The sequence below is a fragment of the Polypterus senegalus genome, unplaced genomic scaffold, assembly GCF_016835505.1.
Source record: "Polypterus senegalus isolate Bchr_013 unplaced genomic scaffold, ASM1683550v1 scaffold_1036, whole genome shotgun sequence".
NCBI classification, from domain to species: domain Eukaryota; kingdom Metazoa; phylum Chordata; class Cladistia; order Polypteriformes; family Polypteridae; genus Polypterus; species Polypterus senegalus.
The window spans coordinates 18580-45364 of record NW_024378518.1 but is presented as its reverse complement, the minus strand read 5'-3'; the positions used below and the strand labels follow the sequence as shown (position 1 = coordinate 45364).

General features: G+C 35.6%; 1 long non-coding RNA gene across 1 annotated transcript; it reads right to left on the bottom strand.

Moving 5' to 3' along the window:
- Positions 1-14875: 14875 nt before the first annotated feature.
- Positions 14876-25945, bottom strand: LOC120519597. The gene is made up of 3 exons (XR_005631588.1): positions 25898-25945; positions 21334-21490; positions 14876-15016 (listed from the first exon to the last, which is right to left on the bottom strand). It is a non-coding gene; the product is annotated as an uncharacterized LOC120519597 (long non-coding RNA).
- Positions 25946-26785: the final 840 nt, after the last annotated feature.

Here is a 26785-nt window from a genome sequence, read left to right as displayed (position 1 = left end):
TCCCTTTTTTTTGTGGGTTTGTTTCTGAAAAACCCATTCCTTTCAACAATCCTTTTTTTGGCATATGCGCTCCTGTATTTTTCTTGGCCCCCAAAACCTGGGTTTAACAAAACTGTCCTGTTTCCCTTTTCCCTGATTCCATTCCTTACGTTAAAACTGACGTTTAAACCTCCTTTTTGGCCCCCTAAACCATGATACTAAAAGGTCTTTTTTTTCAGATTTTTTGGAGTTGTTTTGAGGATTATCTGTCACTCTTTCAGAGGGGGGTAAAAGGCCAACCAATTGACCCCCTTAAATCCTTTTTCTCATGATTGGACCCCCTGTCTATGAAGTTCAAAACGGCTAACCCAACCAATTTGGTTTGAAAATTAGTATTGAGCAGTTACATGGATTAAAATCACAAAATTACAAGGGTACTAAAATTTTTTGCACACCCAAATTTTTCACATTTGATTTAAGTTTTTTACAACTAAATACTGCTTCATAAAAACTTTGTTCGAAAAACCAGTACTCATATGTTCCTGGGAAATGAAAGACATACCAATGTTATTTTTTTTGTTAAAAGTACTTAAATTTTCAGGCTGAGAGGGTTCCCCAAAATTTTTTTTCTTGATTTTATCTTATATATATATATATATATATATATATATATACTCCTAGATACTGTAAAACATTATATATACAGTATATAAAAACTGTATATATATATAAAACACAGTATATATATATATATATATATATATATATATATATATATATATATATATATATATATATATATATATATATATATATATATTATATAAAATACACAAATGGTCCAGATCTCATTATGCAACTCTTAATGCAATGCAGAAAAAAACAATACAATTTCATGATTGGCTACCAGTCTGGTCAAACATTTCTTGTTTTGGGGAGATTTGTTCCTATACTAAGGTGGCCCAAAATTCCTCAACATCCTGCATCGTTGTTTGTGAAAAAAATTGCAAAATTAGATCTGGACCATTTTTCAAATATTTTTTTAAATATATGTATAAATGTATTGTTTCCTCATATGAATAGAATATTTTTTGAATGCCACAGGACTTTGCACATCAGGTGTTTTTTGGGATGTAGTGCCCCCTCTTAGAATGAACTAAAGGGGCCCTTCCTTAATTCAGTGCAATCGCACCAGATCTTTGGCCTTTCATTGGTATAAAAAAAAAAGGGTGTTAAAGTAGAAATTCATATACCCCTTTTACAAAACCAGTTTATACAACCAAAAGACAGGAATAGTCTATTTTGGCACCATCAGTACATGATATTGACTTTTACAATCTGTTCCTTGTTCTGCATTTCCTTGTAATATTACCCCTTCTTTTTTTGTTTTTGTCTATATATTTCTATTTTTTGCTGGGGCCCCTGGAAACATTTCTTATTTATAAGTATAAAAATAGGATTCTCCTGCAGGGAGCACTTTATGATAAAAACCTTTGCATTGCATGAAAATTTAAAAAAATCAATGATTCTCATACATACCTTGCCCAAAGTTTTTTAAAAAATTACATCACATAGTTTTTTCTTTTTCCTTAAAATAGCCTGTTTTTTTAAATTTTATTTCTTTTTATTAGCATCAGGAAAAGTGACATTTGCATCTAGTTGAGCATGTAGAAATTTAAACTTCCTTTTTCATTATAAATAAAACTAAAATTACTACTACTGTACTATTACAACTATTTAATTTTGGGAAAAAAACTAAATACCTGGAAAAATAAATCACTCACAAACAAAGGGAGGTGTGGCATTCCCCCCCAATTAAAAATTAACCCAAATTGGGTCAATCCTTGGGGGCCAGTTGGTGTACACCATTGATTGGGTTTTCTTTTTGAATTAAAAGGGGATTACGGGGAAAACTGTAGGATCTGGCTGAGCAGTACTAACAAACCAAGAAAAGCAGAATCAGTATGCCCAAACGAAAGGCTGGGTGCGGGTTTTGTGAGCCAGCAAATACATTTCAGATGGGCGAACTGGTACTGCCAAATCATTACTTTCAGTGATTAAAAAGGGTTTGGGAGCCATAGGGTGAAAAGTATGAGCAAAAATGATGAAGAAATGCATTTAGGGTGTTTTGGCTTCTACTCCAGTTTGCAAAAAAGTTGGTTACAGTACCTTGGACTGGTGGTTCCTATTTTTAACAAAGGGGAAAAAAGACAGTATGTTCCATTATGAAGAAAACCATCCTCATCTTCTCTGGGAAACATGGGAGGGTAGTGGAATTTTTGTTTTTTTTCTGAAGGTAAACCTTGGTCAGGAGAAACATTTAAATGCATTGGGGAGGTGACCCCGTTTTTTAACAAATCCAAAAAGGTGTTGCTGTAAGGTTCTGGCTCAACTTCTTTGGGTGACAACCTCAAAAACAATGGACCCAAATTTCACTTGCTTCTTGGGGTAAGACTGTGCAGATCAAGTGAACCCTGCCAAAAATACTGTAAAGACAGCCCCGGAAAAGGACCCAGCGCATAACTAAGATGGCTGGATGTTTTTTCTTAAGGGGCCCGTAGGCACCAGGGAATTTTTAAGTTAGACCTGAAAATATGGGGGAATGGGGCGGTTTGTCCAGCTTACTGGCCTTCCCGTGTTAAAAACCAAAAAAAAAAGGAAAATGTAAAAACAAGATTGAAAATATATGGCACACATTGGTCAACATGGACCACATCAAAAAATTTTGATGCCTCAGTGAATTCAGGTGTTTTGTAGGCTACAGGATTGAATGTATTAATCTCTATCGTTATAAATTGGCTAATTTTTATTTATCAAACCCAAGTTCAAAAATATTTCCTGATCATTTAAAAAAAAAAATGGAAAATCAGCTACTTTTAAAATTATCTATACTAATAAAAAAAACCCTCAATGATGACTGACTGCCCTCACTCACTCACTGACTCATCACTAATTCCCCAATTTCCCCGTGTGGTAGAAGGCGAAAACGGCTCATTCCTTACAGCTTCCTTAAAAAAAAGTTGGGAGGTTTCTTTTTGAAATTCTGCGTAATGGTCTAACGGGAAACCTTTTTTTTCTCCATATAAAAATGGAGTTGGCTCACTGGCGGGGGGGGAGTTTTGGACATCATCAGCCTCCCCGTAATCCGTAAACTGACTGTCAGCGTGCGTGAAAAGGAAGGCCCCAAAAAGTGAAAACATGCATTATAAAATTAAAGGACCCGAAACAATAGAATTTTTGACTTTATATATTCTAAAAGTTTTGACTTTATATATCCCTGATTTTTATGTTTAAAGGACTTTATATATTAGAATAAGTTTATATATTAAATTTTTGACTTTATATATTCTGGCCCGACTTTATATTTCAAAAAATCAATGTATAGTATTTGCCTTTTGGCACCCATAGTATATGTTTTTTTATATGTACAATTTTTATATATATATATATATATATATATATATATATCCCAAACAACACAGTGACAAAACAATTGGCTCATTTCGTTATTAAAAATTTTTCCCTTTTTCTTTTTCTTCCCCCGCTGAAAGCGGGGTTTTGATATATATATATATTTGTGCGGCAGGGTCCCAACCCGGCGGGCGCCTCTCCCGGGGGGCCATCATATCAATACCCCCGGCAAAAATTCCCTGGCAGTGGTTCCTTCTCAATCCCCGTGGCTCCATGGGAATGATCCACCCAGCAGCCGGTTGGGGTGGGGGGGCCGCTAAAGGGGGGCTGCAGAGAACCAGCCACCCACTGAAACCCCCCGGTTTATCAGCCCCACCGGAGGTGTTAAGACCAGCTGGTCAGGCACCTGGATCACTTCGGGGGTTGTATAAGGCCTGCCTCCCCCCAAGGAGGTGGGGGAGGGGCCCGGGGTTTCCTGGGAGGGTGGTGGGCAGGAAAGTGTTTGGGTTTTTCTTGGGACTGTGTTTGGGCTGTGTACGGGGGAGACGTGTCCACCGAAACAAACTAAAACATCCTTGAGTGTGAACCATGCCTCTGGGGATTCTTTTGGGGGGATATAGCACCTTTTACAAAAAAATATATATATATATATATATATATATATATATATATATAAAACATAGATAGATAGATAGATATGACAACCCTCATATAAATAAAACAATTACATTAACAATCATTTACGTTATTTTTAAAATTTTCCTTTTTTTTTTCATAACTTCTTTTACCCCCTACTTCTCTGCTGGGGAAGCAGTATTCTCTAGTTAAATAATAAAAGCAATTTATTTTGTATATGTCGCATTTCTTATGGCCATTGTATGCTGAACAGCTTCAAACAGATATTCAAGATAGAATTTTTTTAATACTCGGGTTTTACATTGAAAAATCTTTGCACTTTATTAATCTAAGCATATCAAAGCACTCATTGACCCTGATTTCAGAAACCTCTTAATGTATTTCCCATCATATTAATGCATAAAAAAGGGTAAAATTTTTAAATAGGTGTAAAATCAACATAATTTCTTATTGAAAAAAACTGAAAATCAACATACTGATAAATTGCATGTTTTTTTTATTTGCCAAAAGTAAATCAATATATGCTCCATAACTAAATCCTCCTTCTTTACTTTAATTTTCCATCAATGTATGAGCTATAGATTCTCCTTCTTCCAAAAGTTTGTTGTCATTCACAAACCTAGAGATAAAAAAGAACATGTTTAAAGCATTGGGGTGTTATCTTGGAAGTAACATCAACAGAGGAACATTTAAAGAGGGAAAGGGTTGGAGTCAGAATCATGGAGCTCTGGAAGTCCGAAGACGTATTTTTTTTTCCCTTTTAGAGACAAAGACTTATGTTTTGGGAATAAGTTATCTTGTGGGAACAATATTTTAGTTTTGTGTCTCACAATATTGTTTTGTGGGCACAAGATCTATATGGTGTGTGAACAAGATCTACATCTTTGAACTTAAGTTATTAAAAAAGGGACCAAGATAATGAAGCTAATTCACCAAGCACATTGTCAGCAGTAGTAGGAGTATATGCAAATGGTGTTAAACACTGTTTAATTAAACCAGGTAAGCCATTTTCTGCAATAAATTTTTGTCTTAGTCCTCGCTGCTGCCAACACTGCGCCTGCAGAATTATGTCTTCATTATTTAGTGCACTTGCTTTAATAACTTCAGATAAGCGAGATATAGATCTTTTTAATACAGTATATGATTATTGCATCCATAAAACAAATTCTGACACAAATACAGATCCTATTTCCACAAACAGAATATGTCAGCAACCTTAAATATTTATTAAAGTCACTGTTTGAACATCAGCTACAAATGAGCTTACCTGAATTAAGATGACACTCTGCAACAAAAAAGACATGTTATATTGAGAAAGAAAAAAATACTTAAAATCTTAAGTTCCTTGTGCTGTGCCAATTAGTATAGTATAATGTATCAGTAAACATTATCCCGGAAGGATTAATGCTATCATGAAGGCAAAGTAAATATAAGTATGATGTAGTTTCAGGAATGTCAGATTGGTGTTTCTGTGGGTATAATTAAAAAAAACAGCAAACAAATTCAAAATAACTCCATTATGATCTACAAACCCGCGCTTCATTTCATCTTGTACAATTTTCCCGACCACTTTCTTCTTAATCATTTTAACATTGTTAATCATGGTCAGCCTACAGCATTAGGAATAGCAGCCATGCAATATTCAGTTATTCACAAAAAAAAGGGAAAAAAAAAATGGCCTAACATATTATTGGTGTTGGAAATAAAAAAAAAAAAGAAAAATGGCCTGCATATTATCAGTGCTTTAAACATCTAAAATATATAAGAATATAACTGTATATTTTTCAAATTTAATCCACATAAAAATTTTTTTCCCAGGCCCATAGGCTTTTTTCAATTTTTTCCTCAATACCTACCCACACAATTTCCAGGGGAAATCTTTGAAAAGAAACACTTCCCCAGTTAAAACCTTTGGTTTAAAACACAACAGTTAATCATGCTGCACTTTGAATTTGTGTAAAAAAAGACTGTTTTGTGTCCTGTTGCAAAAAGCATATTCAACATTTTAAATTAGGCATAGTAACTCTTTATGAAAATGAGGCCTCTGAAGCTAATTAAGCCAAGTAACAACATTGGATAAAATGTAAACTCTAACCTGACATGCTCTGCAATCGACTTTTTTTGTAAATGCAAATTTACTGGGTGTGTAAAATTTAACAACATGATTTTTGTAATGAAAAAAACAAAAAATTTTTAAAATCTCTACATTTTACCAGTCATGGAAATTTAATATACAGTAAAAAAACTGCACTTAGTGTAAAAGTCCCGAAAGCAAAAAAGTCTTGAACATAGGAATTCTGATTTTCTTTTCAATGTTCAATTGGGGCCCCCGTATTTTAAAACACTTTACATGGGGGTACTCATTCAAAACGGTTTATAAATTTTAAAAAACTCTAATTTCTTTTTTTGGGTAAATTTTTGTCTGTGTACTTCATTTTTTTCTAATTACTGCCCTGCTATAAGATTCTCAACAAAAGGTTATATTTTCTAGCTATTATTCTGTGCGTAGTCAGTGCTTTTTTCCCGGCTAAAAAATTCCATTTCACTGCCATTGTTTTTTGTGGAACCAGCACATTCTCCCCCCAAAATCTTGTTGGGTGTTCCTCCCCTTGAAGTCCATCCCCATCCATTTTTTTAACCGCTGAACCCAATGGGTCCGGGGCTCCTTGAAGTCAACCTTATCTATCTATGACATGCATCTAGGTTATGGAAATCTAAATTGTCTTTTACTTTTGCAAATTATGGGTGTGTAAATGATTGTGAATTGATTGCTTAGTGGTTGATGCTGCTCTGACAGACTTTATTTCCCTTGGGCCTTCTAAAGTTGGATTAACTAAGCTACCCGGGTCTCATACCTGAAAAAAGCCCAAACCATAATCCCCCATCACTATGCAAAAACCCCCATAAAGTGTTTTTTTTTTTAAATGATATGGAACTTGCCTGCATTTCTGTTGTTAATTTTTTTTTGGAAAAATCTTTAGGAGGCGGTGGTGTATTTTTAGTGCCTTTCCAATCTTCATTTCAAATCCTTGCTTAGGCATTGCTGTATACATTTTGCACATTCTTAAGTTCAATTTTTTTTCTTCTGGCACTCTTTTTTTCCTTACACACCCTAAAGAAAAGTTGTTTTTGGATTCTAAATAGGAAAATACATAGTAGTCCCCTGCAATTTGAAAACCCCCCTAGAGTTGATTCTTATTTTTTGCTAAAGTGAAAAACAGGTTAGGAGATGGGCGAATAACAGACTTTTTATGTAGTAAAGAAAAGATAGAACAATTACTATGACACTGAAGTGGATTAAATTATACTTTAAATATATTTAAAGAAACCACACATTTCAAGTTTCTTCTTTCCCCAAAGAACTTTTAACATACTATAGAACCTATTTGCATTTTTACAAAAGTCTGCATTATTCCACTTTTACCTCAAATTTCCCTAAAAAGGCCCAGTCCCTTTAACTATCCACATGCCCTTGTCTGTTGATCATAAACAAATACGCTGTTTTTTTCTACTCCCCTTACACCCCAAAACATCGCAGCAACTTCTGCAGGAAAAAAACAAAAATGAAATATAACAAAATGTGAAAAAACACTTTATTGGCATAATTCCCCAAATAAGAATCCATAATATAGGTTTTTCCCGAATCGTGGACTAATTTTAGTGGGTCTCCTGGTTGGACAATGAACATGATACCTTAAAACGAAATTTTAATTTTGCTTATTTCTCACAGTGTGTCCTTAAGGGTTTTCTAATTTTTATTTGACTGGGAAAAAAACTCAGGTTTTTTGCAGATCAAACCGGGTTTGGATCATTTGTTTTTGTATTTGTAAGACCTATACCTAGTCCCAAACAGGTCTGCTTCTATCCAAAATCTGTTTTTCTCACATACTTCTCTAGATGTCTCAATTCTGCCATGACCCATCTTTTATAAATTGGCACACATTCTAAAATGAAAACCCTTTTTCGGTCTTACTGCCATTCCGTGGAAGGGGGCCACCCCGACCAAAAACGCTCAATGTCTGCCTATACTCAGGCTTCTTAAAGCAGCCTATCCACCCCCCTTACCTCTGTTTACCTTTCTACTCCCCCGCTCTCCCCCGGATTCTGCGCTTTACTACAAAGATTTAAAGTATCATCTATCTATCTATCAATCATTTTCAATTTTTATCCTCCAAAAAAACTTTATCAAACTATCACTATTTTTTGTAACTATATTTTGGCCAAAAATATATGAACAACCATCCCAAAATTTTTAAGTTCAGGTATTTCAGCCACTACCAATTTTTTTTTTTTTTTTTTTTAAATTTTTTTTTTTAAATTTTTAAAAAAAAAAAAAAAAAAAAAAAAAAATTAAAGAACACTATAACCTTAAAGGGGGAAAAAACCAATTTAAAAATTTAAGGTTTAAAAAAAAACCAAAAAAAATTCTGAAAAACATTTAAAAATTTCCTTAATTCCATTTTTTAAAAAGCTGCAAAAATTTAACATTTTTTTTCCAATTTTAAAATAATTAAACATTTTTTTTGGCAAAAAAAGGGGGGTTTGGGTTTTCCATTTTTCGGAAGTCTTAAATTAGTGAATGCAATACTTTTGTTTTTTTTCTCACAACCCCCGGGAAGAACCCCCAAAACCTGTTAATTTGGGGGGGGGAAGCTTCAAAAAAAAATTTTTGTCCGAATTTTTGGGCACCCCCAAACTTTTCCGGGGGGGGGCCCCCCCTTCACAATTGGACTTCCTAACATTTTAAATTTTAAAACAAAAATTTCAATTTATTTTTTTTGGGTTTAAATTTTTCCCCAATAAGGGGGAAACCCCGGCATTTCCCCCTTTCATTATTAATTAGTATTTTCCCAAATTCCTTTGGGTTTTAAAATTTTAAAATTTTATTTTTTTAAAAAGGGATCAACCCCCCCAAAAGAAAAATTTTTTGGGGGGGGGGTTCCCAAAAAAGGGGAAAACAACTTTTAAAAACCCCCGTTTGAAAATATAAAAAAATTTTGGGTTTTTTAATTTAAATTTAATTAATTTTTCCCCAAGGTAAAAGGGCTTTCTATTTTTGCCCCCTCAATTTTAAAATTTTTCCCCCCCAAAAAAAACTTTTGTTTTAGGGGGGGTTGGGTTTTTTGGGGGTCCAAAAAATTCCCCCTTTTAAAAATCCTTTCTCTTTTTCCTTCGGGGAAGAAACAATTGGGTTAAGGGTTTACCCAACGTTGGTTTTTTAAAAAAATAAAATTTTAGCATTTTTTAAACCCATTAGGTACCTGGGTTTTTTTCTTTGGGGTTTTTTAAATTTTTAATTTGGTTAAAAAGGAGTTGGGGAAAAAAACCCCCCCTTTTTTCAAATTTAAACCTTTTACCCCATTTTTAAATTTTTTATAAAGGGGTTTTTTTTGGGTCAATTCAAAAAAAAACTTTTTGAAGGTTTTTAAAAAAAAAAAGGGGGGGTTTTTTTTAAATGTAATTTTCCAGAAGGGTGAATAAAAGGGTTTGAAAAAAAATTTTTTAAAAATTTTTTCCATGGAAGAAATTTTGTTAAAAAAAATTTTTGTTTTAATTTGGGGTTTTTAAACGTTTCAATATAAAAAAGGGTTTTAATCAATTTAAAAAACCGTTTTTGGGGGGGAAAATTTTTTTCAGTTTTCGGAAAGAATTTTTTTAAAAATTTTTAAAATTTGGAAAAAGGGGGGGGAAAATTTTTTGGGGATAAAAAAAATTTTAAAAAAGGATTTTTTTCCAGTTTTCTCAAACCCCCTTTTCCCTTTATTTCTTTATTTTTTTTTAAAAAATTAAAGGGTAAAAGGGTTTTCCCGTTTTTCCCTTTTTTAAAATTTGAGCAAATGTTTTGATAAAACAATTTGGGTTATATAAAAATTTAACAAAAAAGGGGGAAAAAAAACTTTAAAAAAAAAAGGAAAATTTCCATTAACATTGTTTTTCCACCAAATTAAAAAAATTTTCTGGGGGTTTTTTAGGGGGGAAAGTTTTTTCTTTAAACGGAAAAAATTTGGGAAAATTTTCCCAATTAGGGTTTTTTGGGGGAAAAAAGGGGAGATTTCTACCTTTTATATGTTTTTAAAAATTTTCCTTTTATTAAAATTAATTTGGCAAACTTAAAATTTTTTGGGTTTTGGGGAGGGGTTTTTTTGGCGAAATTTGTAATTTGGTTTTTCCGGCTGTAAATTTCTAATGGAGGGACAGCGGCGGGAATTTCTTGAAAATCCCAGGGTCCCCCGGGCCTGGCTTTTCCCGGGATTTTAACCCGAATTTAGGCGGGTTTTTTTGGGGGTCCCCCCAAACTAATAGCTCAATTTTGGTATTGAATTTACCCAGTCATTAAAGAATTTGTTTTTTTAAAACCCCAAAATATTGGGGTTTATGTTTTTAAAAAAGGGGAATTTTAATTTTTGTGTTCAATTTTCCCCTTTAAAATTTTTGTTTCCGGGTTTTCTTTTTTTTGGGATTTTTGCAAAAACTTTTTTCTATGTTCTAAAAGGGTTTTTTATTTTAAAATTGTTTTTTTTTTTTAAAAATTGTGGGGTTTTTTGGTTGGGGTTTCCCTTTAAAAGGGGGGGGGATGTTCTTCATCTATTTTAGTAATTTCGCTTTTATCTCTGCTACTTTCTTCGCTCGGATTTATTTCTGTGGGAAAGATATGAGATAATCTGTCCTCTTAAGAAGGCCTTAAGAGTTTCCCAGAGTATTCCTGCAGAGATCTCAGGGATGTATTTGTCTCTAGAAAGAATTCAATTTGTTTGGATATAAATTCAGTACAATTCTCGTCAGCTAATAGAAGCGGATTGAGACGCCATCTGCGGGTGAGTGTATGGGGCTTAGTAATTTCAGCTCCAAGATCATCGGAGCATGGTCTGAAATAACAATAGCATCGTATTTACAAGATTTAATCTTAGACAAGAAGTTATTATCTATAAAGAAGTAATCAATCCTTGAGTAGCAATGATGTACTGGTGAGTAGAAAGAATATGTTCTTGAATTTGGGTTTAAAACCTCCAGGGATCTGATAAGTTGTGATCAGTTATAAACTTTGTAATTATCTTTTGCGTGTTAGTTGCCGCTCTGTGGAGGAAGTCTTATCTAAAAGTGGATTTAGAACACAATTAAAGTCCCCAGCCATTATAAGTTTATGAGTGTTCAGATTGGGAATGGATGCAAATAAATTTTGTATAAATTCCTTATCATCAACATTAGGTGCATAAACATTTATCAAAATCATTTTACAGTTAGATAAGTCTCCCATGACCATCACATATCTCCCTTCAGGATCCAATACTACATCTGATGCTACAAATGGTACTGTTCTATGTATGAGAATTCCCACCCTCTAGTTTTCTTTGTAAAACTAGAATGGAACATTTGGCCAGTCCAGTCTTTTGCAGCCGGAACTGATCCTTACTTAGTAAGTGGGTTTCCTGTAAAAATACTATTTTAGCATTTAGACCTGTTAGGTGAGAAAGTACTTTCTTTCTCTTTAATTCGTGATTCAGGCCTTTAACATTCCAGCTTACGGTTAACTGTCCCATCATGGAGACACTGATTCTGAGTTTTTGGTGTCATATTAGTCTTAACTGGAAGTGAAATAGTTTAGGTCTTAATTTCCTATTCCCCCAAGAGTTGTTGCCATGCAGCTTATTATTACGTTGATAGTTATAATTATAAAGATTGAGATGATAGATTAGATATAGATCAAGCCTGCTCTCTCTTCCCCTTAACCCCCACCTCCCTTTTGCCTCCCCAGGTGAGGCTAAAACCCACTTCATGCAGTCCCAGTCCTCTGACATACCCAGAGACAGAGCACGCCCAAAGCACATCAAGCCCCCATGCAGTGGCGCTTTAAGGTTAAAAGATAGAGATATCTGTTACCAATATAGTCTTTAAAAGAGGAAAAAAAAAAAAAAGAAAAGAATTTTGCACTTATATATATATATATATATATATATACATATATATACATACATATATATATATATATATATATACATACATACATACACATATACATATAATCTTCATCAATTTTAGTGCATTAAGATGATATCCCCAGATAATAAACCCAGGTGATGGTGTTAAAGATGTGTCCAAAACAAGCATAACAAGTCTTAATGCAGTAATAGCAATAACAGCAAACCAAGGGTATGATATTGAACAGTCTCATTTAGGGTACACATGAAATAATTAGAAAAGAAAAAGAGGAGGAAAACGTAATTAAGCACAATAAAACATAAACATTTAGCCTCTAGTAATACTAAGTAATGATAAGTAATAAGTAAGTAATAATATAAGAATATGAGAATATATGCTGATAAAAAACCCGTATTTTAAAAACAAATAGATCAGACAGTAGATTATTAATCCTAGCATTTACATTTACGCCATGACTCACAATTATGTATCAGAATAGTCCCGGATCAGCTTTCTTAACTCATTTTCTGCCTCCTCCTTGCTAGCGAAACATAGAAATGACCCTGCCATTCCACTTTCAGTTTTGCGGATACAGGAGGCCGATTTGACATTGGCCCGTAGCCGAGCTGTTTAATATTATAGAAGGCGGCGCTTAATAGCTGTTGCTGGAGAGAAGTCAGGGAAGACGCGAATGTGGCAATCTTCATATATATATATCTTCCTTTTTTCCTGAGGAGTTCCATCACCTCTAACTTAAATGATAATCGCTCAAAACGAACTATAAAAGATCTTGGTCGGGTCTGACGGTGTTTGATCCGCGACGTGCGTAAGCGCTGCTATCTCAGATTCTGCTTTAAAGTCGCCCGATTATTTTAGAAAAAGTTCAGTTGCTAATTTCACCGGTTTAAACTTTCGATTCTCCGCAGGCCTTCAATTCTGACATTATACCTTCTATTCCCATCTTCTAAAGCAGCCAGTCTGTCTCCAAGTTTTTCTCCGAGTTTTTACATTCAACTGACATTTACTGCTCTTTCCTCGGCACTGGCAGCTAGATGTTCGCTATTTCGATCCGATTCGTGAATGTCTCACTAAGATGCTCCAATCGATCAGCAAGCGTGCTCAGTTTAACTGAGTTTTTCTCAATGCGCTCTTCCGATTTTACCCAGCACCCGGTTCTAGTTGTACCTCTTGCGCAGCCTTTCATTTGCCTGTTGGATTTCCTGTTTTAATTCCTGTTTCAGTCTCTCGTGCCTGCCGCTGCTTTCTCATTAGCCTTCTCTTTATATCTTGCCTGAGCTCAGCGAGCAACACTTTCAGTTCAGATAGCTGAAATGTGCCTTCTTGTGCCGTAGATGAAGCAGCAGACTCTGCTGAAGCCGGTGTCCCCGCTGCTCCAGTCCCGCGTAATTGCGTAACTGAAGCCGCGGACCTCCCGGCCTTTTCCAGTTTCAGGTAATCCTCTCCAATCGGGCGAGCTATCCACATCTGCACTCACGACGTCGCACCTTCGCTCCCTTTTCGCCTCAGCCGGCGATGATGTAGCGGACCGTGGTCCCGAGGAGTCTGTACTTTCCATCTGATCCAGGTCTGTCTCTGAGAGGTCGATTCTCAACTAGGGCTTGCTGATCGCAGCTTGATGTAGCTTTAGTCTTCGATTCTTCGACCCCTTCTTGTTGGCCATGTTTATATGTGTTTACATATACTGTAGCGTCCCTCTCGGGTTGAATAAATACAGGATATCTCTGAATAATAAGCAAATAATATGAAAAATAGCACCACTGCTAGCGGAGCTCCACTTCAGACGCCCATCTCGTGATCGGACGACCAACTCGAATAAACCATTGTTAACAGGTGTATAAACCAACCACACAGCCATGCAATCTCCATTGACATACATTGGCACTAGAATGGGTCAAACTGAAGAGCTGAGTAACTTTAAACATGACACTGTCATATGATGCCAGCTTTACCATAAGTCAGTATAGGAAATTTCTGCTCTGCTATATCTGCCCCAGTCAACTGTAAGTACCATTACTGTGAAATGGAATTATCTAGGAGCATCAACAACTCAGCCCTGAAGTGGAAGACCACACAGACTCAAAGAGCGGGGGTTCCCAGTGCTGAAGCACAAAGCAGGTAAAACTGTCGTCATCTCTTGCATCACTCAGAACACTGTTCCAAAGCACAGAGGCATTTTAGACAATTGTTCTTTTCCAACTTTGTGGCAACACTTTGATCAAGACATTTTTCTGTTCCAGCATGACTGTAGCTCCTTTCACAAAGCCAGGTCCATAAAGACGAAGTTTAATAAGTTTGGTGTGGATGAACTTGAAATGGCCTGCACACAGCCCTGATCTTAATCCTACTGAATGGGCACAAACACCCAAGCTTCATACTCCAAAACCTTTTCAGAAAGGGCTACTCCATGTTAATGCTCATGGTTTTGGAATGGGATGCTCAATAAGTTAATTTAGGTGTGATGGCAGGTGTCCACAAACCTTTGGCCACACAGAATATGCATTTTACTGTCAATCAGTCAATGTAAAGTCAATTTATTGTGGAAGATCAATTCACCTACTAAATAATTACTAATAAAAATATTTAGGTTTTACCAATAGATTGCTAGGCTTTTATAGGAATGATGTTTAAAAACCCTCAACAATTAGGAATTAAACTTACAGCTTAAAAACAAATCGTAAACAATCTGAAAGTTTATACCAAATCATAACATTCTTCTATCTACTGGTACTGTATACACAAATACAACCTTCTTTAAGTTTTGTGGTGAGGTTTTTGTTTTTATTTTCCCTTTAAATGCATATTTATCAGTGTATTTTAATTAAGCATTTGATTAATAAAGTTAAAATATTGCTTTTCACAAAATGTTAACATATTACAAAGAACAAAGTACATACTTTTTCACAAAGATATAACAAATTGCTATTTGAAAATAGAGATGGTGAGAACCTACAGTTAGTCCATCTGGGTCATCTGTAGGAGAAATAGAATAATTTGAAAGCTTTGGTCCGCTCACATCTGGTCGATCATAAAAAATTAGTTGCCCACTACCATTCTGAATGACAAGGAAAAGATGCTTTTGTTAGTTAAAATCACTAATAATCTACTAATCTCCATGCAAATAAAATTTCACTATTATTATTTTACCACTGAAACAGAGAAAACAAAATCATGAAAAAACAGAACAGTTATTAGTCCATCCATCCATTATCCAACCCGCTATATCCAAACTACAGGGTCACAGGGGTCTGCTGGAGCCAATCCCACCCAACACAGGGCACAAGGCAAGAAACACACACACCAAGCACACACTAGGGACAATTTAGAATTGTCAATGCACCTAACCTGCATGTCTTTGGACTGTGGGAGGAAACTGAGTACCTGGAGGAAACCCACGCAGACACGGGAGAACATGCAAACTCACGCAGGAAGGACTTGGGAAGTGAACCCAGGTCTCCTTACTGTGAGGGGCAGCAGCGCTACCCACTACGCCGCCGTGCTGCCCACAGTTATTAGTAAATAATTTATTTTTGACATACATACAATTATGCAGCTTAAAGCTCTATACAGTAGTCTGATATAACATATTGTTTTAATATGGTATTCATAAATGCCACATCTGTTTAGAGTAATAGATAATGCAGCAGAAGAGGTGCATACTGATATTAAAAAAAAGGTACATGGAAAATTTATCAGTATTTATAAATATAGTAGCTTTGATTCATCCGCTAGACAGAGTATTTTTAAGCAATTAATAAATATGTGAATGCAGCAGGAAAAAGGTTTTTGAACATTTGCTGTCATACCAAAATGCTAAAAACTGCAATGCTGCATTTCATACTGTAATTAGATATACTTGTAGTAAATTGATGCACTAAAGAACTGATTTTACCAAAAAAAAAATGGAATATGGCTACAAGCGCTCTCTCATCTACCATTTTTCAAAATTAACCTCACCAAGAGTGACTGGTATTATGTAGCACTTTAAAGTAAAATCAAACATGAGGACTGATATTGCAAATCATGTTGTGTTATTGTAGGCTGAAATGGACCGGTGCAATATCCAGTGTTGATTCCTGCCTGATACCTTATGTTACTGGAATACGGTCTAGTCACTTTAATCTAGGTTGGACAAAGCATGCATAGAAGATGACCGGATGGACACCTATCTTATCCATTGTTTAACTTTCCTGACAGTTAGATAAATCATGTTCACAAAAGGGAGAGCAAATGTTATCATAAAAGAGACAATAGACTGTATAATAAAAAAAAAAATACTACTGAATAAATGTTTGTCTTCTTCACATTGTGATAGACTTCCAAAGGGGAAAAAAAGAACAAAGCCCAAAACATAGTAGAAAACTCAGTGAGAATGGATGTGGATCAATGATTTAACAGTTAATAAAAACTTTAAACTAAAAGCTTAAAAAAACAAAAACTAAACTAAAATTAAACCCCCATACTCAAAAACTAGAATGAAAATGAGTTTAAATGCGGGTTGGATAATGGATGGATGAAAATGTCTTTTTCTTAAATAAGCCAGTTGCCAGTAGCCTACTGTTCAATATTTACTCTGAAATGTGTGCATATGCATAAAAGATTTTGTAGTAGCACACAAATAAAACGGGAAAATCCAAAACCTCATATTAAACTCACATTGGGGTAAATCACTACTTCTTATTCCCACCATCATGAATGTTTTCGCACAGTTTTGTTGTTATTTAGTTTCAAGTATCTTTGGTTTTTGAAACATAGTAATGCGTGCCAAATTTTAGGCTTGCATGTTCATTAGTGTCATAGAGATATGGGGGCCTTCAAATTTGGGTGTGGGCCGAATTTAAATAACAATTGAGTGTTACTAAAAAAATTACAATATTCCAGAAGTTAAAACTTTTGAACTGTTAATACTAGATGCATGAAATTGTCAGTCTTTAGCTAAAATAGCTAAAATAGTTGGTCCACTGTTGCACATTTACCTATTTATGGCTGTGACAGATAGGGGGGCTTGTCGCCCCTGAACCCTCAGACCAGACGCCAGACACCAGATAAAAAGTCCAAATAATTATTTTATTTGTGCAATAACATGCACAAAGCACCTCCACCTCCACTATACTCAACTAATAATTACAATAATAACAATCTCTATATATAATCTTCATTTGGATCTTGATCTTTGTTTGTCCGCGAATGAATTAGAAGAAGAAGCACTAGATGGCAGTAAAGAGACAGCTATAACATAGGCATTGCATCAAGAATTCTCCAGGCTTATACTACTGAAGACTGTAGTACGCCAGTCACACCTCAAAACACAGACATTCAAACTAAACAAATTGTTGTGCTTTAAATTAAATAAAAGAGATCTTCATTTAGATCTTGGTCTTTGTTTGTCCATCCGGAATTCGCACGCATGCGAGACCACCTTCCAGTTTAGTACATTGTTGTTACTCATGGATGTGCCAGAATAACAAAAGGGGTGGTGGACAGTAAAGCACGCTGTTAGCTCCTGAGGCCTGGTTAGAGAATGAGATTGCTGAAGATAAAAGGTAATGCGTGCTCTACGAACATATGAATGAAAGAAAGACAGTGGGTAAAATGAATGACAACGGAACAGCACGTTCGGAAATTATTACTGTTAGCGCTGTAGCAGAAAGTGCTGCAGTCTCACAGTTGTACCGTGGCTTGCTCACATGTCAGTGAAGTGATCCCTATTTATGCTTTAAAGAGCCTGGATACCTATGTGTCCCCTTTATGCAACCATTGTCTCGTATATTGCCTTACTCTTTGATTGCCACAAAGCAACCTTAGATTGGAGAAAGGTTGAGAGGCATCATGAGAGAAGCTGATAGCGTCGTGAAAGCAGAGCGGACTGTGACGGACAAAACGAAATGATCCTACACCACCACATATTACTATTTGGACAGTGATTCCGAGTAGGCCCCTCGAGATTAATGTCCAAGGGTTATCTTTGTAATTTTGTTTACCTTATAAAAATCATATTGGGTGTCGGAAGGGCCCAGTTCACGACTGGGAGCGAGTTTAAACAGGGAGCCCCTTCACAGACAACTTTAACACCCAACGTGGGTTTGGGAACACTAGTAATCACAATAATACTCAATTCCTCCACACTACCAGCAGCTCAGTCACCCTTCCTCCAACTTGGCTCACTGCTGGGATCTCCCAAAACCTTTTAAACTCTTTGACCTGGAAGTGTTTTGTCCCTCCAGTCCATGTGACTTTGTAACACTTCCAGGTCGGGGAAAATCCTTCTTTTCTTCAGCACAGAAGTCGCTTTTTCTGTCCCGTGACTGGGACGCTTCCAGGCTATACGGAAAATACAAGTCCTTGAGCCTCCCTGCAGCGTCCCTCTGGCGGCCCCAGGGATCCAACAGGGCTGTGAATTAAAACTCCAAAATCCATGATGCCCTGCTGGTTGGAGGCTCCATCTGGGCTTGGGGGTATTGGCGGATAAGCTCCCAAAGCCATATTCCACATGCTTTCTAAAATTGTATCAAAATATTTCTGGCACATTAGTTGTGTGTACAATGGCATTATTTTTCAGTAAGTATGGAAGCAAATTTGAAGAGGGATTGGTGGAATGTTTCCTAAAATCTTGATTTTTGCAGATTGACTCTCATCTTGAACTGCCACCTCTACAGTTTATTGTCTGGGCCAACAGCTTGAATTTAGTTCAGAGGTTAGGGACTTCTTCAAATTAGGAGATGCAAGTGTGGAAACAAATCAGAGATATTAAGTTGGGTGACTTCCATTGATTTGGCTGATTGACTTGTGAATTCACCACCAAGATGACAAATCTGAACAACTATATATTCTAAAAATCACCCTTTTTATTAATAAACTGTGAGTGAGTGTAACTGGCTTGGAACATAATAGAATGCTATTTTCTGTAAATGTGCAACACTATACACACTCTTACATTAAAAGTGTTAGTTAACATGAATTGTGGGGCTCACTGGATTCATGATGGATAACATTTCGTTTATACTTTAAGCCTAAACATTTTTTTACTCTTGTTTCCGTTGAAGCTTTTAAGAAAGTAGCTAAATTGTTTGATCAGTGTTACAGTATTTCTCTTTTAGCTAAGTCATGGACAAAATATAGTGTATCTGTTCACTATTAATTAATCGCTTTTGTTTCCTAATGTTTATATAAAATGCCAATAATAATTACCTACCTATCTAAATACATTTTCAAGTGTGTTTTGTAATGCATAAAACTACAAATTTTTATATATGAAGAGATAATTATACTGCATAAAAGCACGTAGTGCTCACAGGATAATGTAATTGAAAATGTTTGTTCAAAAGAAAAATCTTTGCTCATACTTAACCTAGACCACAGAGTGAATATTGCTACTGTTCACTGTTTTCCTTTTTCACTATTACCAACACATGTGTGGTTAAGTTGCCTAATGAGTGTAAAAGTTGTCAGCAAACTATGAAGAATATGTAAAGATTAGACAGACAGGTCACATAGCTCAGAGAATGGAGAAAGAATCTGATTGATTCAAGAAACACAACTAAACTCCTTTCACAAAGATTTCTAAAAGGAGGTTGAGAATATGACACACTGATGAAAATTAAAATCAGAGCTATCAAGACCAGAAACAACAGGCAAAGATGGTCAACAAACTTTGCTTCATACCTTCAGAAAGCTGTTATCTTTTCAACAGCCAGCTTTTTGAGGAGATGGAGCTGCTGCAATGCAGTGAGATATGATTACAAAAAAATTCAAAAGATGATTGTACAGAGGCTGGGGCAAAAAGGGACCCACTGTATTTTATGGTTTACATCTGTTGCTTCTATAATACTAGTGCAATGAAGGCACAGCATGCATTTCTTAATATTCAATAAACATCCATTGTTTAAACTAAAATGAAAACTACATTCAAAATAGAAGTTAACTGAGGTATGTCACCAATAACATCAACTAAAAAGAAATATAGAAAGCTTCACTAAAATTAAACTAAAACTGAACTGAAAGGTGAAATTAGTATAAAATAAAAACTAGCTGAAGTAAAAGGACCTAAAATAACCTTTATGTTGACATACCACTGTAATGAAGGAGACTACTAAGGGACACAGAGCTCTTAAAAGTACTGGATAGAGGAGGCACTGGTACCCAATAGTCATAGCTGTGACCAAGGAGGAAACATGTATTATTCCTTCAGAATGCTACAATACAGTATGTCACCCATCTGGCACCAGGGACCTGACTTACTAAGAACAAGGATGAGGATTGGGCAATAGAGGGTTGAAAGTTTGGCACACTATTTACTAGAAAAGAGAGCAACACTGTGCCAGTTTGTGAAAGATGGGGCCATGTTGTCCTTTTAAAGATGAGGTCTGTAAGGAGGCCAATTAAAAACCTTCCATCCATTAGATGACAGCTTATGGTGACCAAAGAGAAAAAGTGGAACTGTGTTGCCCTTTAAAGCAGGCAGCCCAAATACTGGTAGAGACTCCTGATGTCAGAAATCCAGAAACTTACAATGGAGAGTTTCTAGTATGAATACTAAGTAGCAAACAAATGGCCACCTTTGACACAGAGATGTAACCTCAAGAATAGGTTTAAAACTACCTCACTTGAGTAGTGTATTTCAGCTTAGAGTCACGAGGGCTATAGAAAAAAAACGCTTATTAGTAGAAGAAAAAATGACTAACCACAGCTGACACAAGAGGTGTTTAATGGTACTTTTAATAATGATAGGTCCAGTCTTATTTATTAATAGTTAAAAGGGAGCATGTTTACGGCTTTGTCTTTTCTTTTGTTCTTTGTATTCTGCCCTGTTAATCCCTCCCTGTGTATGTTTTAGCTTAATAAATATTACCATTTTGCATGTTTTGATCTTTCTGTATCATTCTGACAATGGTGTGTACTGTATATAAATATTTACAAAAGAAAGAGAGGGGTTGGGAGCATGCACTGATAGCTTGTTGCTGCACCCACCACAGAACCACCTGGTTGGGACAAGTGCAAAGCGGGAAAGATAGGAGAAATAGTTGGTTGCCCAAATCGTAGCTTTAAAAACACACCTATTAAAATTCTGACTATAAATTATTAATTAAAAGATGCAATAATGATATGTAGCACATTTACAAATGTGACTTTTCACTAATTCACATACTTAAAGGAAGAATGAGCTCTGTACAAAGTGACTGTATATTTAATGTTATGAGCAATTCTATTATTTTATTAACATAAAAGATACCCACTGCTATTGTTCTAAAATGTACATTGCCAATAAAATAATTTACTATTCATTTAAGATTTTTGTTAATATTTGTAAACAAAAATATTGCTACAGAATACACTTAGTAAAATACAATTAAAAGAGGAAAGAATACTGCTTACCATGAAGTTTCTAAGTTTGAGGCGACCATGTTGAACATTAAAAATACATCTTCTTGAAGAATTAAACTTCCTTCAGACTGGCTAAGCTCTTTTGCATTTTGCACTAATTGTTCTATGTCATGAACCTTGGCTTTAATCTCCACATTTGATGGCATTTCTGCAAGAAAAAAAAAATATATATATATATAGTAATCCTCTCGATCTGGGGTTACGTTCTAGAACCCCACGATAGATGAAAATCCATGAAGTAGAAACCATATGTTTATATAGTTATTTTTATATATTTTAAGCCCTTATAAACTCTCTCACACTGTTACCATTATTAGAGCCCTCTAGTTATGAAATAACACCCTTTAGTGAAAAGTTTAACTGTGCTCCATGACAAGACAGAGATGGCAGTTCTTCTCACAATTAAAAGAATGCAAATATATCCTCCTCTTCAAAGAATGCGTGTCAGGAGAGAGAATGTCAGAGAGACAAAGAGAGAGCGAGAGAAAAGCAAACAATCAAAAAATCAATACATACTTTTGGCTTTTAAGTATGCTGGAAGCACCACATAAAGCGACATTTTTAAAGGAGCGTCCAGTATCCACTAGGCAAACAGCCTCTGTGCAACAGCCCCTCTGCTCACACCCAGCTCTGTCAGGCAGAGAAAGTCAGAGAGAGGAAGAGACAGAGAAAAGCAAACAATCAAGCACTGCAGGAAGCAAATCGTATATCATTGAGGAGTTTTATTTAATATATGTCGGTCTTGATTGGGTAGCTTCTCAGCCATCTGCCAATAGCGTCTCTTTTATGAAATCAACTGGGCAAACCAACTGAAGAAGCATGTAGCATACATTAAAAGACCCATTGTCTGCAGAAATCCATGAACCAGCGAAAAGTCTGTGATATATATTTAGATATGCTTACATTTAAAATCTGCGGTTAATTAAACATGATTTGATTGCAAGATAGGAAATCATGTCTATCTTATTTTTCTTTAAATTGCTGCTATACTACAATTCTAAAGACATTGTATTATCTAACACAGTCTGTTCCCATATTGCCACAACATATTTTCTTCACAAATTTGCACAAGGTCCCGTACTGCCTCAAACCCCTTTTAAAAGATAGCTTTGCTTTATAATCTTTTGAAATAGAATGTTTGACCCCAAGTGTTATATAGGTTTGGCTCCTACCTTGGCACCTGTTCTCTAGGAAATACTGATCTATAAAATAGATTTCATAAGTGGCACCAAATGGCTACAGCAGTATTTTTCTTTGCTTCCATTAGCCTAATGTGTTCCTAAAAGAAAGGCACGTTGCCACTTTGTGACATTCATTCTACTCCTGGCGACAGTTAGTTAAATTAAAAAGTAATAACAATTACAATTATTAAAATTGAAACCATTTTGCACAAAATATCATTCCAAGTCCATTAAAACACATTATAATGGTAAGATTTTGAAAATATGGACAAAGGGTGTATATGTAAACCTCCAAATTGCCATGTTGCCAATTTTCTTTTGATTTATCTAGTATGGAACATCCTTTCCTAAATTGAGACCTATTTTCAAATATTTGCCCACATAAAAAAATAGGAAAACTTGAGCACTTTTACTCTGCACTATTTATTATAATTTCTTTTAAAGTTTCTGCTTAACCTATATGCAACACTTTACTTCTCCCTTAAGTTTCCTGGTTGATTTGAACACTGTCAATAAGTGTTTGCACTTCATCTTTAATTTAGTACATTTGTGACTGCATTTTGTATACAAAGTAAGAATCATACAAAACAAAATAAATCTAAAAATCCAACTAAAAGCAACACATTAAATGGCACATAGAATATTTGAATATGAGCTTCTCATTTAATGATCACAAATGCTGAAATTTAATCAGTAACCACAACATTTTGGGCCCTTTAAGGTGTGTTCCTCTACACAGCAAAACTTTCAGGCAACAAAATCACATGGTAGATTCTAAGACCCCTCAATAAAAACAATATTTCAACACAACAGGTAAAATGCTTTGGACTGGTTCATTTGGGAGTCAGGAAAAGCATAATTTACATTGCCTGGTAATGGGTACATTAATCACTGCAATCACTACACTCACTACACTTAGCAAATTTTGGAATAACTTTAATGAACAACACTGTAAAATACTGTTGATTACTGTAAATGCATTCAGTGTTTACAAAACTATTCAAACTATATCAAGGAGAATGTGAGTATGGAGCTTAGGTTATTTCTAATTTTAACTGACTGAGTATAATGGTGGCTACAGTGGCTCAGGCCAATGCCCCCTTCCATTACTGGCCCAAGTGCCGATGACCAAATTGATTGTTCATGATCACAAGTGCACAAGCTCCTTTACACTTTAAGAAACTGGGAAAAATAAGTGAGAAGCAATGTCCTTATTAAAGTTAGGTAAAGTGCTCTATACTATCCCATATGGAAATAAAATACAGTATATAATGATAATTTAGAATTTTTCAAAAAACTGTGCTAAATGTTTGTGTTGACTTGTACTATGTTATAATGTGGAAGATAGCGTTGCTTATAATACCACCAATTCTGGCAAGTGTGTTATAGTTTCTGGTATGTTATAGTTTTTGGTCACTCTTAACTTTGCAAAAATGTTTGAGAATTAAAAAAATTACTGTTTTTCACAGCTCAAAGCATTTTCAATTCAAGCATGCTTCAAACAAGCAAAGAATAATAAAATCACACAGTGCCTCTCCTTGTCTGCATGTATCCCTGCTTGTTTTGAGAGAAAAATGGGGCCAGATCCTGGCAGTACTATTTGCACTGCAGCATGGTTGGGTTTACTGACACAGATGAGAATATTTAAATCTTTATAAGCCTGCCCAAAGAAAAGTACCCAAGAAATGGTGAGTATATTCAAATAAAGATGCTAATGTGGTGTTTTCAACTGTTTCAATTGGTGGAAATCTATGCCAAACTGTCTGTATTAATAACAACTACCAAAAAATGTTTTATCCAAGCTCAGTTTGGTTATGTATGTGGAGAAGAACAACTCCATGATCCTTTGATTCTGCAAAGACAGACATAACAATTAACAAAGATAAAATCACTATACTCTAGCAAAACATGTGACCCAAAGGAAAATTTTCCGTAAAACCCCAAAGCTGACAATACCTAACAAGAAAAAGGTATTATTATTTGTGCTTTGTTTTGCTACTGAGGAGACGTAGAACATACTGTATAGTTTATATAAAATCAATGTGTTATATTTCAAGTTTCTGGATCACAATAGCCCTGCAGTGGGCTGGCACCCCGTCCGGGGTTTGTTTCCTGCCTTGCGCCCTGTGTTGGCTGGGATTGGCTCCAGCAGACCCCGCCGACCCTGTGTCTGGATATAGTGGGTTGGATAATGGATGGATCACAATAATTTTACATTCCTTTGTTGAAAGTCTAATGCATACAAGCAATAGTTGATATACTGTGTTAGGCAATCATTTCTATTGGTTTCCTTATATATGACCCATAATAGGCATCTTATTTAGAAAAAATATCTTTGCTTTGATATAGTATGATGTGAACTCTTCCTGTTAAAATCTATTTGGAATTTTATGTCATTAGAGGGAAAATTTTTTTATTTGCCCTTTTGTTAAAATGTGTTATATTAGGAAAATAAAGTATATGAGTAGTAGAGAAAGAACAATGTGGGGGGAATAATGCTTTGTCAGACACCCCCTAACATAATCAGCAATCATTGAAAAATGTTGCCAAGGTTATGAATATTATAATGTCCCTAAAGTTATAATAAAGTTTCTCATGAAATTACACAGGAATAAAAGTGTGCACTAATTTGTGTCCAAGATTAAATGTAACAAGTCCAGCCCGGTATAGTGCCCTGTCTTCTTCTGAGCCACTGCTCACTAAAGGGTCTGTGCACGTCACTGTATTTTGCGTCATGTTTCTTCCATTTATCAAATCTACTCATTCTATTGGAGGATGGCGGAATCCAGTTAAGAAATAGCGACAACCTTACGCCACAACATCACCTGCGACGTGCCAACACGTACCTGTAATCACATGTTTGAGTACCACTGAATCTAACAAGTATATCTGTGGCAAGAATCCGCTATCTTCCACAGAGTGACTGGCCAAAATTTAGACCGCGGTCAATCGTGAAATACTTTGATTTTCACAAATGCATCACCTTGGAAAATACAGTTTTGATCCCTGCACAATTCTATTTCTTTCTTGATGTCAAAATATTTGGACATCTACATACAATTTTGCATACTCATTTTGGCCAAGACTCCCAGCTACCGGCTTTTAGAGCATAAATAACTCCACAAAACTACACCAGTTATTTCGTTTCATGGCATTAAAAACCAGCCACTGAACAGCTGAAGACAACAGTAAACTCTTGGAAACCTCGTTATGTTTTATAAAGAAATCCTATAAAAATATGCAACCTTGGATATTTTTCTGTTTAAAACTACATGCTTTACTTAAACTCTTTTTTAGATTCTTTTTAAATAGTAGTGATGATAAAATTCCATTTTAAACGTTTAGTTTACAGTACCCCAAGACACATCCCTTACCGTTGTTGTAAATTGCCGCTCTTCAGCAGCCCGTATCAGGATAGAAAAGCTGCTGACAGAAAACTTGCCCGTGACCTCCCATAGGCCCACCTACGATATAGGGCGGGCCTCCAAGAAACTGTCCAATCAGAAACTCAACGTCCCCAGGCGACAATAAAGAGTTCTTCACGTCCGCGGCATCCATTCAGCTCTATTTTTGTGGTTATTACAGCAACGTTAAATATGAACACGATACTGTAAAAGTCTGTTTGGTGATCAAGTTCTCAACCTTTCAGTAGTAATGCCGTCAAGTTCAATATTGTTCCTTAATCTGCAGAAACTGCTCCTTCTGTGTGATGCCCTTGCCTTTGAACGGGAAGTCATGAGTGCAAAACGCACGTCGTGCTCAATATTGTGCGTCAGCTACTCCTTGTATTCTTCTTCAAATTACACCAGTTACAAAGCTGAGGGTGCTATGAAGACCCTGTGCAGCGATCTGGCATTATATAGAGGTTTGAACAATCTTTATTTTAATCCATAGGCTCACTTGTGTATGCTATACGTTAATTAATTAGACACCATTCTTTCCAATGTTTGTGTTAGAAAGAGGATTAGGAATGAACTCAGGTTTGGCTTTGTTTTCAACCACAATATTAAGCTTGAGTTTGACATAAAAGAACCTGCAGTGTGGTTCAGGAGGTTAGCATAAGTTTTTGTCTGCTAACAAAGCGAAGCAGAAATAATAATACTCTCATCTTTACAGGTGATTTAATTTGTGGAATTTGTACTGTTTTTCCATGTATGCATGGAATTTCCTCCTACATTCAAATGACACGAATGTTGAGAGTGACTGAGAACCATAAATTGCTTGTTTGGGTATTTGTCTTAGTACACCCTGAGATGAACTGG